The sequence below is a fragment of the Atta cephalotes genome (assembly GCF_000143395.1).
Source record: "Atta cephalotes unplaced genomic scaffold scaffold00040, whole genome shotgun sequence".
NCBI classification, from domain to species: Eukaryota; Metazoa; Arthropoda; class Insecta; order Hymenoptera; family Formicidae; genus Atta; species Atta cephalotes.
The window spans coordinates 523,843-538,602 of record NW_012130104.1 but is presented as its reverse complement, the minus strand read 5'-3'; the positions used below and the strand labels follow the sequence as shown (position 1 = coordinate 538,602).

The window sequence follows — 14,760 nt, the reverse complement described above, 5'->3', positions numbered from 1 at the left end:
CAACCTGATTAGGACCTATTAAAATTCTTGAATAAATTTCTAATCGGGAACATCATATTGATCGGTTGAACAATATCATTATATTATTACAAGTACATTGAATTAATATTTCTATATTTAATATATAATTTTTAGTAATTTTATATTACAGCGTACTGTAAAAAGATATTATTTATATTAAAAAAAAATGAGAAACATATTTACGAGAAAAATTCTAACAAAAAATGGTGGTACCATTCTTTGCACATAATCGTGTTTATTAATACGACTAATTTAAACGGGTGTCGCTGGCGTATAGGCCGCTGTTTAAATATATCACTGATATTCTCCGAGTATTTGTGGACGTCGTAATGTCCTGGAAATGCTATCGGACATCCATGTTTGTGAATGCATCGAATATCGTACGTGTTCGTAGCGCGAGCTAGTGACAAACTGCCGATTACGTTATCGGGCGCTAAATCCATTACGAATGATGATGATTAATTAATACGAGGATGATAATTAATTAGTGAAGCATCCACATGTGGCACGCATGAAAGGTCATGTTATGGAAACAGAGCTTTTCTTCGAATGAGAAAAGAATTGCAAATATTTTTCTGAATATTTTCTATATAAGTTGAATAACTGGTATTCTAAGAATGGATCTGGACACGGAGGAAACTCGCGAAACGCATAATCTTTATATTGAATAACTGTTTTATATATAATTCATTAAATTTGAATGAAAGTTGAAAAAGGAAACTCAGTATGTTCAATTAAAAAATTAATTTTAAGTTTTTCCAAAATACCGTTTTATTTATTGATAATACAAATGATTGTACATTGGGAAGATTTGTAGTTATTGCGCCGCGAGAAATCTATTCGCAATAACCATGGGCAATGCGAAATCATTTCATCTCTCGAATCGCTGCGAAAGAAAAAATCGTCGATAAAATGTCAAACCATTTGAAGCACGCCAAGAACTTCTCAACCTGTATTTTGTTCCCGTCAGCCGTAGGTTTCGCTGATGACATTCGTATATCCGACATTTACCATCGCTTCAGGATTTTCTTAGCTGGTACAACAGTATATAAACTGACTTACGCATGTCGAAAATTTTCACTCGGACGATCAGACAAAAGAATTCACTACGAGATTGACGAGTCATGAGAAATTAAGATTATTTATTTGCACAAAAATTTTCTGATGCATGCTATAAAATTAAAAAGAATAATAAAAATCTATTAATGCAGAATTATTTTTAAATAATAATATAATATAGTTATAATATAGTTATAAAATTATGAATTTAATATATTTTTAAGAATTATTTTTTTCTATTAAATATGATATGGTGATCAATTTTTTAACATATCCACTTAGAAAAGTACAAGTAATAATTAGATTAAATATTAATATAATACAATATAATATATATATATATATTAATATAATATAATTAATATAATATATATTAACTTAATAGAGTAAAATAGATATAAACAGAGTAAAATACGATATATTATTATATTAATATATATTAATATATATTAATATAATAATATATTATATTTTACTGTATTGACATTAATCTAATTTAACAGATAAATATTAGATTAATGCCATTTAATCTGTAACTGGAACATATGGATCCCAGAGAGTCTCATGGAAAAAAATAAATTATTAAATTACATTTTACAGCAAACTTATAACTTGCGTGAATTCAACATCTATAACTAGAAAGATTTGATGATTTAACAAATCGCTAATGTTATTTAGCTGTCAACTTTGCTATTTTAACATAGAAAGTGACTGTATATTACGACTGTAGATTTGCTGAATCAGTGAAGTTTTTAGCTGGTTTTTTCCGTGCCGGAACATTTTTCTAATTTTTAAATAGTATAAATATAATAGTATAATAATTTAGAAAAATTTTATGTTTCACCATCGTATTCACAGTTTTGTTTTATTTATTTAAGTTAATTGTTATATTATACGATAACATGATAAGTTCAAGTGTTGAAATTTTTTTACATAGTTGAACATTTTTTTTAAAGCTTCTACAAGCTTCTAGAAGCTTTAACAAAGAACAACTAATAACAAAGAACTTCAGTGAATCCTAAGAATCCAGATATTTCTTTAGCGTCATAAAAAATGTATTCCTATAGATTAATATGTCGTTTCTTACGTGCGAAAATTTCACATTTAACGAAATCATAAATTTATAAAGTATTTATTACACATTGACGTAAATTGATAAAGTACACATTGACGTAACATATCGTGTAGAACAAGTTATTCATGTTAAGCGGCAGATTGAAGACGTCATATCTTATAGTTATGATGATATCGCAGTAAATTATGCAACAAACGAGTAAAATCCAGATTATGGGAAATTTGTAAGGTAAACCATACATCAGGTGCATTCCATGCCAGATTAATTATTAAAGATGTTTTGCGTAACAATCTAGTCTATTTCACCGCCGCATTACTTGATTATTCATAACGCTAGTCTTCTGTCCAGTTATTGCATTGCAAATAATAAATTTGCGTAATTTTAATAACCATTACGATATTTATCAAAAAATATCGCAAAAAAATATTATATAAATGTAGATGTTTCGGCCTCAATCAGGTCTTCTTTAGTATGCACAATAATAATTTCACAAATAAATGTTTTAATTTACAAATTAAGTCGCAAGTTTAAAACATAAAATTCGGTTAAAATGGAATAAAAAAAATTAAAATAGTTAAAAGATAAAACGCAGAAATGCTCGTCAATGATAGTATAATTTTTTTCCGGCGAAATTTATTTAGTTAAAAAACAAGATAAAGAAAACGAGTAAAAAATTCTATCGTTATAATTCAGAAGTTAAAACGTTGGTAAATAATGGTATCCTTTAATTAAAAATATTGTAAACTTTAATAAAATGTGTTAGTTATAAACAACAAACGTTTCGATTAATTGACTTGAATTGTCTTGTAAGTAATTCAAAGTATAAGAAAATTGTCAACGAATGATTATTGTTTCAGTTAACGAGGAAATATATAGAATGACAGAAATAATATAATACAATAAGATAATACATTGCCAACATTAGTCAAAGTTAAAATTGTATAATGTATATCTATATATTATATTGAATTAAAATAATTTAGTAATAGCTAAAATAAATAAGAATAAATTTTCTATTTTTTCTATTTTAATTATTTTTGACTGAGGAATTTTGATTTACATTGGAGATGTATACTTTCAATGTAAGTCAAAATTTCTCATCAAAAATAATTAAAATATGTTTGAGACGCAGAAAATCGGTTATAAAATAGAGAGATGTGATGAGAGTGAAAATCGATATCTTTTCTTCGATATCTTCGGTGTTTTGAGACAATGTGAAATTAAAATTTTCAGAGAAGGAAGATAGAGTTAATGTTGGAAAATAGTGGAAAGTGAGACCATGTGGAGATAGAGAGAGAGAAATTGTAGAGAAAAAGGGGGGGGGAGGAGATATAGAAAAAAAGAGGATAAAGAAATTGTATAATTGGTAAGATTCGGAAAACGATTCTGTATTATTTTGTTTGTTTAAAACCTATTTCTGTCTTTTTATGTCAATCATTTCAAATATTAGTCATTATAAGAAGATTCGCTATCCAAAATTTTCATTTTATTCCACCTGAAATTATGATTGAAATTAATGTGATAGTCGGATATAACAGATGGAGAATTTCTTAATTAATGTTTGAAATATGTTCACGTACTCTCTCGTATTTAATTTTCTTTTTGTTTGGCCAACGTAACCGGCCTCACAATCATCACATAAGATCTTATATATGACATTTTGATTAAAAAATAATTCTAATTTGTCTTTTCCTCTCTTTATAAAACTTTTTAAAGTATTGGTAACGGAGAAAGCTAGTTTACAATGAAACATGTCGGAGATAGGTGAAAAACTTTCGGAAATAAATTTCACATAAGAAATTGTGAAAAATTTTTTTTTATTTGTGAATTGTGTGTAATATGTTTATTATGTATATGAAATTTTAATCTTTTCAACGTCAAGAAAATTCAATCTATTGTTAATACTAATTTATTTAGTTTTTTATTGATTCTTTGCTCTTCAATTTGTGATATTTATCGCATGTCGTAAATTCTTATAGGACACAAAATTTCCTGGTTTTATTACAAAAAAAGAAATTTTATTTCAATTAAAATTTAACGTTAAAATTCACTTGTATTATCATGGATATATCTGTGTCCAAGATCCTTAACAGTAATATCCAAATTGTGAGAGGATGAACTTATATATCTTAATGCGATTATACATTGACTGCGAATACTCATTAGATATACATACATCATTAGATATACATATTTGAAATAAACAGAGAGAACACAAAAGAGGATAAAAATGGTTTTAAGAGAGGATGAAAATATTTAGTAAATATGTGTTCGGTAATTTATCTATGTCGTTCTACTTATTAATGTTCTCGGATTGCTTTTTAATAAAGATCATTTCCGAAACAGATCTTTTATAATAAGATGATTTCAGAATTTAAAATTTCAATATTATTCCAATCCATTTCATGTCTGTAATTCAATCTGTGTTGTGATACAACTGACAAAGATTCAGACAGTTTTTTTATATAGGACCTATAATTTTTTATTCTCTTAATTTAATTTAATTTTATTTAATTTAATTTTTAGTTAATTTAATTTAATTTTCTTAATTTTCTTTTCTATCTCATATAAGAGGAGTCAATCGAGACAACCTATTTTATAAATGATCTCACTTCGATCCATTTTATCTAATTTATTTTTACCTGTTTTTATGAACCGATCCAAGCAATTCATTGGCTTAAAGGATACACTAAACCCTTTTTTCTTATAATATTCTTGAATTTGTCTGAAATTACATTTAAGTACAGAATTATGAAAAATTTTTTGGAATGATTCCATTCGAGTTATTGTTATACATTCTATCATTTTCATATAAATCCCTTCTTGATAATATCTTTATTATATCATTTACAGTTGAAAAAAAATTGAGAGGATAACAGTTTCTGAGTAAGACATTGATCATGATTTCAATACTCTTAACATAGTTGTCCGGATGTGACAGAAATATTATTCTAATAGTCCGATTATCACTCCTCTCTTGTGTTCTAACGAGTGATTCGATTTGTAACTTATATACTTGTCCGAATTTCAGATAAATTCAAGAATATTATAAAAAAAGATTAATAAAAGCTCGATTAGAACTTCAATCACCTTGACGTTGATCTTGATATATATTGTCAAGATCATGACCCTGAATGATCACAAATTTTATCCGTTGCTTCATTGAAAAGTTATTAACAAAAAAAGTTTGAAAAAATAACATCTTATTTCGGTTATATATAACATCAGAAACTATTCTAAACTATTTTAAACTACATCCACCTACTGCATTTCACCTCCCTCATTGCCGAGTGGCGCGCGACTTTTCACGCGAAGTTCACTGCTTTAGTAGAAAATTTGTTTTTAATGCGAAGAATTTGTCTGTTCAAAGCAGGAGAAAGGTAGGGTGAAAGTCGAATCGCGTGGAAGTTGTGCGTCTTCAAACAGGGAGGGAGATGGGATGAGAGACGCTTTGGGTAAAAGTCGCGCACCCCCAAGCAAGGGAGAGGTGGCGTGAGAGTCGCTTCGGGTGAAAGTCGTGAGTCACCAAACTGGAGAGGAAGGAGGGGGAAGGGGATAGGAATAAAAATTTTTTATTTTGTATAACAGAAATGAAATGATTATTTCTTAAATCTCTTATTTATACCTTTTTAACGAAGGGTGACGAGCGACGATTAAAATTTGTTGAAGATCACTTAGCATCATGACCTTGAAAACATATGTCAAGATCAAGGTCATTGGAGCTTGATTCTCTAATTGATTCTTTTACCAAAGGGGGCAATACATTCTTTAAGTCAATAAATTGCTTGGATAGGTTCATAAAAACGTAGATTAATTAGATAAAATTGAAATGAGGTCCTTTATAAAATAAGTTCTTTCGATTGTGACTCCTCATATGTGGGATAGACAAAGAGAAAATTAAGAACGAAAATAAAAGAACATAGATCTGATAAAAAAAAAGCGTCTGAATTTTTATCAGTTGTGTTACAACATAGAGTGAATTACGGACATAAAATGGATTAGAATAATATTGAAATCTTAAATTCTGAAACATCTTATTATAAAAGATCTGTTTCGGAAATGATCTTTACTAAAAAGCAATCCGAGGGCATTAATAAGCAGAGCAACACAAATAAATTATCGAATTCATACTTACCGGTATTAAATATTTTCATCCCCTCTTAAAATCATTTTACCATCTCTTGTGTTCTCTCTGTTTATTTCGAGTATGTATGGGATATTTACCATAATGACAAGTATTCGTAGTTAATGTAATCGCATTAAAATACATAACTTCATTTTCTGCTCGCAATCTGGATATTATTGTAAAGGATTCGGAAGACGAATACAAAACCTAAGATAATACAAATGAATTTCAACGTTAAATTTTAATTCAAATCATTTCTTTTATTGTAATAAAGGAAATTTTGTCTTATAAAAATTTACGATTCCAACATGCAATAAATATCATAAATAAAGAACTAATAAAGAGTTAAATAAATCACGGAGAAAAAAATTGTATTATCATTGACGAGCATTTTTGCGTTTTATCTTTTGATTATTTTAATTTTTTTACGTTTTAACCAAATTTTATGTTCTGAATTTGTGACTTAATTTGTAAATATTTGTTCACGAGATTATTTATGTATATTAAAGAAAGCCGATCGAGACCAAAATGTCTATATTTATATATTCTGACAGAATAAAATTTGATCTCGCTAATAAAAAGTGTCTTGCAGCACATGCCTTTTATGTGATTAATTTTAATTTAATTTAATATGTGATATTATTCTAGTAGTTTAATTGCGTTTATAAATCAGGAAAACCAATTCGGCACGCAGTTTAAATGACTAAATATGGTATATATCACCGACGAGATACTATTAAAGACGGTCGGCGCTTATGGAAGTTCACGTTCCTATTAAAATTTAAGTAATTAAGAGTAAGAAACTAATAATACGATACTAATTTCATGATTTATTAGGTTCATAGACATGTACATATATATATATTTAAAAACTTAATAATACTTGATTTTTATTTAAAACTGTGATTTTAATGTTATCATCCGATTGATTATCAATAGAGATAATAATTATAAAGAAAAATTGTAATTTTTCGGTAATATATAAGTTATTATACTATAACAACCATATTTATTTATACAACATTTATATAATAAAAAAATCACTCATTTAATAATGCATTATCGAAATATTTGTGTTAATAATCATAAATCTTTTATTAATTCGGTAACGTCATCGTTTTTTAATTATTCCCAAGTCTTATTGATAGTCACGAAAATTTGCTCAGGACCGACAGTCTTTAATATTATCTCGTCAGTGTGTACATGCATATATATGCACATATTAGGTGTAGTAAAAAGAAATCCATTATTTTTCCATTCAATTTCATGCAAAAATAATGGATTTCTTTTTACTACATCTAATATATATATATATATATGCGTGCATGCATGCATGCGTGTGTGCGTGTGCGTGTGCGTGTGCGTGTGCGTGTGCGTGTGCGTGTGCGTGTGCGGGTGTGTGTGTGTGTGTGTGTGTGTGTGTGTGTGTGTGTGTGTGTGTGTGTGTGTGTGTGTGTGTGTGTGTGTGTGTATAATTCACATTAAATTATTTGAAGCATTAAATCTATTTTTGATCATTATAGGCTTTAACATTTTTACTTGTTGTGTATTCACATTACAATCATAATAAAATCATTAATTATGTTTTAATTAGGTATCTAAGTCCAACTTTAAGAACTTCATATTGTTTCTTTACTAGTGCAAATTACTAGTTCATGAACTACTAGTGTAGTCTATGGCCTACACTAAGGTCTGGTTTTATATGGTTACCTAAGGATTAAAGGATTAAAGGTAACTAAGAAATTCATGAATGAATTTCATCGACGAATCTGTTGATAACCTTCAATCTTTAGATAATCATATATTGTGAAAACTGATCTAAGTATTTGGAGTGCCATATTGGACTAAGAAATAGTAAAGAAGATCTCAATTTCGAAACTTTTTGTCATTCTCAATATAGAATCTATCCCACGGATATTAATGCGTATATATTAATTGAAAAAAGATTTTTAAATCAGAGAGATTTTCAAATAAGAAAGGAAAAATGAAGACATCTTGAAGACGTTTTAAGACATTGCTTTGTCCTGATTTTTATTTTTTAACCATTTTTAAAGCTAAACATATTTCGATCGGGCCAAAGTTACTCAATTTTATATTATATTGAAAAGAATAACTAATATATTGCAAAATACTTCACGTGTCGCAATCTTCGAGATCATTCTCCCATTTCCTTCTAATGAGAAACAAAAATAACATCGATATTTTTTTTCATTACGATAATTTATGTGAAATAATAATATGTTTCTATATATATCCATAATTTTCTCGTTTTTCTTGCGTTATTCGATGGATTAAACGTCGACGTGATCTACAATTGACGAGTAAGTGAGTAAACGAAGTGCACGATATCAGGTATCTGCAGAATCATCACTTAGCCGAGAGAGACCAGGAGTGCAATCGACCTGACGCTGATACACCCTGTGTAAAATGGAAATCCACGCTTTCTACTTCTTTCAACAACGGCGGATGTGACATTAATAGAGCGGCGGGGATTTAGAGAAAATCCTTTTCTCCAAATCTGGTCTGGCTAATGGTACCGTCCCTTCACGGGATTCCGATTTCTGATCGGATTTTGAAATGTTTTCTCTTCCCATCCCGATTGTCGCATCGCTCTCGAGTATCGTGCGCGTGTTGGATGGAAACGTCGCTGCTCGCAGAATTTATATTCTGTGCACGGAAATATTATTGTTGTGTAAAACTGTAAACATGGCGGAATGCAAGGAGCGATTTTACGTTCGTTCTCCATTTTACTGGCGCACTATCTCGTTTCTTCGTTGATATGTTCGACAATCTCGATGGGAATATCTCTCGAAGAAAGATTGGTCTTGCCATTTTTCAAAGAGTTTGTTTAGTCTGTATTATCCACGCATGATGTATGTATACTAAATGTGTCATATATCGTGTAAAAATTTTTTTTTAAAGCTATATTTACGGGTTATCTCCATGTTTCGGTGTGTCATTAAATGTACCATTACAATTTTTTTAGTGATAAGACTGCTAAAGGCAATTTATTTTACAGTATTTGTTTACATGTTTATACAATTTATTTGTAAATATTTCACGTTGAACATTTCATCAAGCTTTTGCGCCAGTTCGTGCCTATTTAATAATTTAGAAGTTAAACAAATGTTCATCGTGCATTTATCCTATACATACGTATGTACACGGAAAGAACAGTTTTTCTAAAGTATCTAAAAATACAGATCTTAACTACATCTGAAAATATATTTTGACTATCAAAAGACTTATGTAGAATCAAATTGATTGTTAGAATGTTAAAATTCTTTGTAATATTGTGCATAATGCTTAAATTTTCTATATAATTATTTCTACAATCCTGTAAAATTATTTTTAGATTTGTATCTAGTAAAATTTTTAAATATTTTATTTTAACAAAATCATTCTTTCCGTATATAATTTTCATCGTATTAATATTTATGTAAATACCAAACAGTAAATTTAACATCATAAGCGTAGATTGAACACTAGTTTAAAACCTATAATATTAAATCCATTTTATATCTATATTTGGAAATATATGCACAATAAAAATTTTATTATATTTAAGGGGATGCTGGAGCGACGATCGAACTTGATCGAGGTCGATAGTATAGACTTTTTTAAATTCCAAATTCGATAATAATGACATCTTTCATTCATTTCTTATATTTATTATTGTATACATCACTGTGTCTCATTCAAACGTATTTTGCCCTTATCTAACACATAGCAAGAAGATCGAATACTTACTGCTATACACACTTATTATTTTATTTATCATTCCGAGTCTTCGCTCAGCATTCGTATATATACACCATTTGCAGATCGATATAAATTTTTCTTTTTAAGATTTTAATTTTAGTTTCATAAACTCAGTATTGTTTATACACGTAATACACTTGATGCTGCACTCGTTTGATTCATACGAGCTATAAAACTTTTTATTAAGGAAACATCTACGTTAGATGAAAAAACAAGTTGAAAAAAATGTAAGATTTTAACTTTTTTTTATTTTAGTATAAAGTCTACTGCAGCACTATCAAATTTTGCATCTATTTTAATTCTGTAAAAGGATTTTTGATTCCGTTCAGTAAATTCAGATATTTATATCGATTTGCAAAGTTCCGACAATTTGGCCACTCCAGCATCACTTTAAAGGTGCAATTTCAAATAGCATCAAAAAAGTAGCGGCTTTCTTCATTCTGCATGATCCCTCGTTTTGCCGCTTGAAGTTTAGAAAGGCTACAAGCCCAACTACAGCGAAAAATAGACATATTTAAATCGTTTCCGATTATTAGTAATTTTACCCATTTCAGAAAATGAATTTCGGCAATGACAATGGCAATGAATATTTTCTTTTTTCATTTTCTTATAATTTTTACATAATTACACATCAACATTCGCTATTTCCTAACTTTTTTAGCTACTAACGGTAGTAATTTATTTTGCAATGTTTTTGACAAAATACTTGAGTAGTTTAAACGCACTTTGAAACGCATTAATTGTTAGTTTCATACATGAATTAAATATATAGAAAAAACGATTTTATATTAACGATTATAAATCCACAGCGATTAGCGACTTGTCGCTTCATAAAAAAGGGATTTTAGCGGCGTTTTGTCGACGATCTTTTGGAAGAACACAAAGTTAGAGTAGCCGCTCAACTGTAGCTAGAGCTTTGACGCTGTGTGAAATTGCGCTTTAAGATTCATGGTGTTCATTTCACATCCATATTTTTTTAGGATGTATATATTTTTCCAAATATTAAGAAAGACACTTACTCTTTTTCTAAAATATAATATTTGAGAGCCATGACTCCATATTATTCACGCAAACGTTTATTTATTATAATTGATCAATATCAAAACTAAATCAAAAAACTCAGCTCAAGAATCAGCTCAAGACAGAATGATCCAAGTGTGACATTTCAATTAATTCGCTTTCCGTTCGTGACCTCACTCTTCACGATATCATTCTTATAATATAAATGGTGAAAATCACTACCAAAAGAATTATTCGAGCCTTACGTACGTCGCATCAACATAGTCGCACTCAATAAAATCGCGCGAGAAGTCATAAAAAGTCTTATTTCCGAATAGAACATTGTTGGACGTAAGTAATTGGCCGGCCAAATCGGATCTATCGGTCACTCTTGACAAAACTTTCTCATCCATTTGCACAACGTCATTTTTCCTCACGTGCCATTCAGATCTCGGCTTTTTTATCCCGTCGTCGTAATCTCAATACTCACGCCCACATGTACGCACTCGTCCATCCGGAATTTCACTCTCGGGATATTTTTCTCCCTCTTCACGTCCACCGAACTGCGCAACGCAACGTCTTTGTGCAGTTTTCCTTCTTCGCCGCAACGTTTTTTCTTCGTCCTCATTCTACCATACTCCACACGATTTATTTTCCCATTCTCTTCTCTTCTCTCCCATTCTCTTCGTTCTTTCTTTTGTTGTCTCTTGCTCCTTCGAGTTTACCAACGGCAAAGCCTTTTTGCTCTCTCTCTCTCTCTCTCTCTCTCTCTCTCTCTCTCTCTCTCTCTCTCTCTATTTCTGTATCTTTCTCTCTCATGTTTCGTTTCCATTTTGCAACATCCAAGCTGGATCCAGTGGGAATATCTCAAAGCTCTCATAGACATCTTCCAAATATGCTATCTTTTCTCATTTTTGTGACTTGATTTCTCAGAAGCGGATTTATACGTGATACTATGATTTTTTAAATTTATAATGTTCATTAAAAATTAGTTTTAAAGTTTTAATCGAAATATGTATGTATACAAAAGAAAAACAAGGATCTTTCAGATTTTATAATAACTACACGGAAAGAATTCATTTTGCTAAAATATCTAAAAATTGAACTATTATAGATATTAGGATGATTTAGGTGATTTAGTTTAGGTGATTTAGTTTACTAATGTCAGTATTATCGGAGACATTCCAATCGCAGCTTTGTTTCTTAATTTACTCCATGTAGTTATTTAAACTAATAATAGAAACATCGGGTTTATATCATTTTAAAAATGGAGTTTTCTAAAGAGCATTTTTACATGTGTTATTTTTTAATCAGAAGAAAACGACGGTTGAATGTCATAAAATTCTGATGGTAATGTTGCTTCAATCAATTAACTCTAGTATAGCATTCATGAGTTCAACATATCTTATGTAATCTTTTACATTGTTGTAATTTTTTTATAATATAATGTTTTTATAATATTTGAAAATTCGGATTGAGGCTGAAAAAAAACTTTAACTATCCATAGATATGATGAGCTTGCAAGGATATTTTTTTTGCGTTATTCTCAATATGAGAATACACGAAAGTTCAAAGAGAGTACTTGGGTCCCACACGTGATCAGCTTGTAAGATTTTGGTGTTTTGAGCCCCTTTATTTTTTATTAAATATACGTTTACTGAGTTTTAGATAGTAAGTACAGCAAAATATAGAACTAAAAAGAATTATATTGAAATATAATAAATACCAGAAATTTTATAATTTCTCTCAGTCTTCGAAGATCGCTCGGGGCGGATTTATTTGCTTTACAGCGAGTATTGCATCATCTTCTAAATCCTAAACTTAATTATACATACTATAATAATACATATACAATCCTTTATCTATCATTTTATATTGTTTAAATAATAAAATTTTATTTATTATTTAATTTATAATTGTAAACTTATAATATGTATAGATTTTTCAAAAATGTCGATTTTCGATAGTTCAAATAATATTGGGTTGTCCCAATATGAAAGTTCGTACCAATTTTTGCTAGGTGGCGTAAAGACAGGTCTGAATATATCAGAACGATTGAAAACAAATGACATGCGTATATATCGTAAAAGACGGTACTTCAGGCATACTTAGAAAAAAATTTGGTTGCTATACGTTAATTTTTGTCAGTTTTATATGCCTTTGAATAGGAAAGAAAACAAAGTGCATTTTAGATATTTAATGCTTTTCTTTTACCGGAAAGGCAAAAAATGCCACACAAAAGGGCGCGAGGTCTGGTGAATATGATGCGCTGTTTATGGCGAAGGTGCTGTAGCTGAAAGAAGCTATGCGGAAGTGGTTTGCTAGGTTTAAAGCTGGTTATTTCAACCTTGAAGATCAAGAATACCAGGTAGGCCCTCCACCACAAATGAAGATCAGATTAAAACACTGATCGAGAATAATCCATGCTATACAACACGTAAATTAGCAGAAATGTTGAATGTCAAAATCTACCATCCACGAGCATTTTGTGAAGTTTGGCTACATAAACCGTTTTGATGTAAGGGTTCCCCACGATTTAATGGAGAAAAATCTGATGGATCGCATTTCCATTTGCGACTCGCTCTATAAACGCAACGAGGAAACACCATTTTTGAAGCAAGTAATGATGGAGGATGAAAAATGGATCATTTACAATAATGTTGAGCGAAAAAGATCTTGGGAAAAGCGGAATGAACCACCTTTAGCCACCCCAAAAGTCAGTCTTCATCCAAAGAAGATCATACTCTGTGTCTGGTGGGATTGGAAAGGGATCCTGTATTATGAGCTTTTATCAAATAACGAGACGATAAATTCAGAGAAGTATTGTTTCCAATTAGACGAAAATTTGAAGACAGCAATTGAACAAAAATGTCCAGAAATAGCGAATCGGAAGGGCATCGTGTTTCATCAGGATAATGCGCGATCTCATGTGTTTTTGATAACTCGACAAAAGTTATTGGAGCTCGGTTGGGATGTTCTACCCCATCCATCATATTCACCAGACCTCGCGCCCTCTGATTTCCACTTATTTCGATCATTACAAAATTCCCTTAATGGAAAAAGCTTCAATTCTTTGGTCGAGGTAAAAAATCACTTAGAAAAGTTTTTCGCTGAAAAACCTGAGAGATTCTGAAAGGACGGAAAGTTACCTGAAAGATGGAGAAAGGTTGTAGAACAGAATGGCACCTATATAATTTAATAAATGTATACTAAAATTTAAATCTTCTGCATTTCAATTTTCCTTCAAAATCGGCACGAACTTTCCGGACAACCCAATAGTTTTAAATAATTATACTTTCTTGAACGAGTATCGTACTATTTTTTTTGTTAGTCCAAAGAGTCAACTAAAAAAAATCTTGCGGATTTTTGTTTGAACATTAAATAAAAAAATTTAAGAATTTTTTATCCAAAGTAGTTATTTTTTGCGAATTTTTCCAATAAAATTTCTTTAAAGCAATTAATTGAAAATAAAATATTATTTATTTATCTGTTTTTGTCTGACTTCGAAGTATACATTTCACACATTTGAATTAAAAAATATGTATTTAGTCCAGAGATATAGCGTGACAAAAGTTGCAAAGTTTCACAAACTCTGATGTTATCGTGAAGATGACCAAAAATAACAATGCCATACTAGGATTAAAACATGTGAATATTGATTCAGATGAATCAAAAGTGATGATTTCAATGTTAATGACAAAGATTCCTCGAGATAACC

At 29.8% G+C, this 14,760-nt stretch overlaps 1 protein-coding gene across 1 annotated transcript in view; it reads left to right on the top strand.

Annotated features, from left to right (window-relative positions):
• LOC105622139 (venom dipeptidyl peptidase 4) overlaps positions 1–14,760 on the top strand; it is a 250,397-nt gene that overhangs the window by 34,322 nt on the left and 201,315 nt on the right. The gene's annotated exons all lie outside the window — the stretch shown is intronic.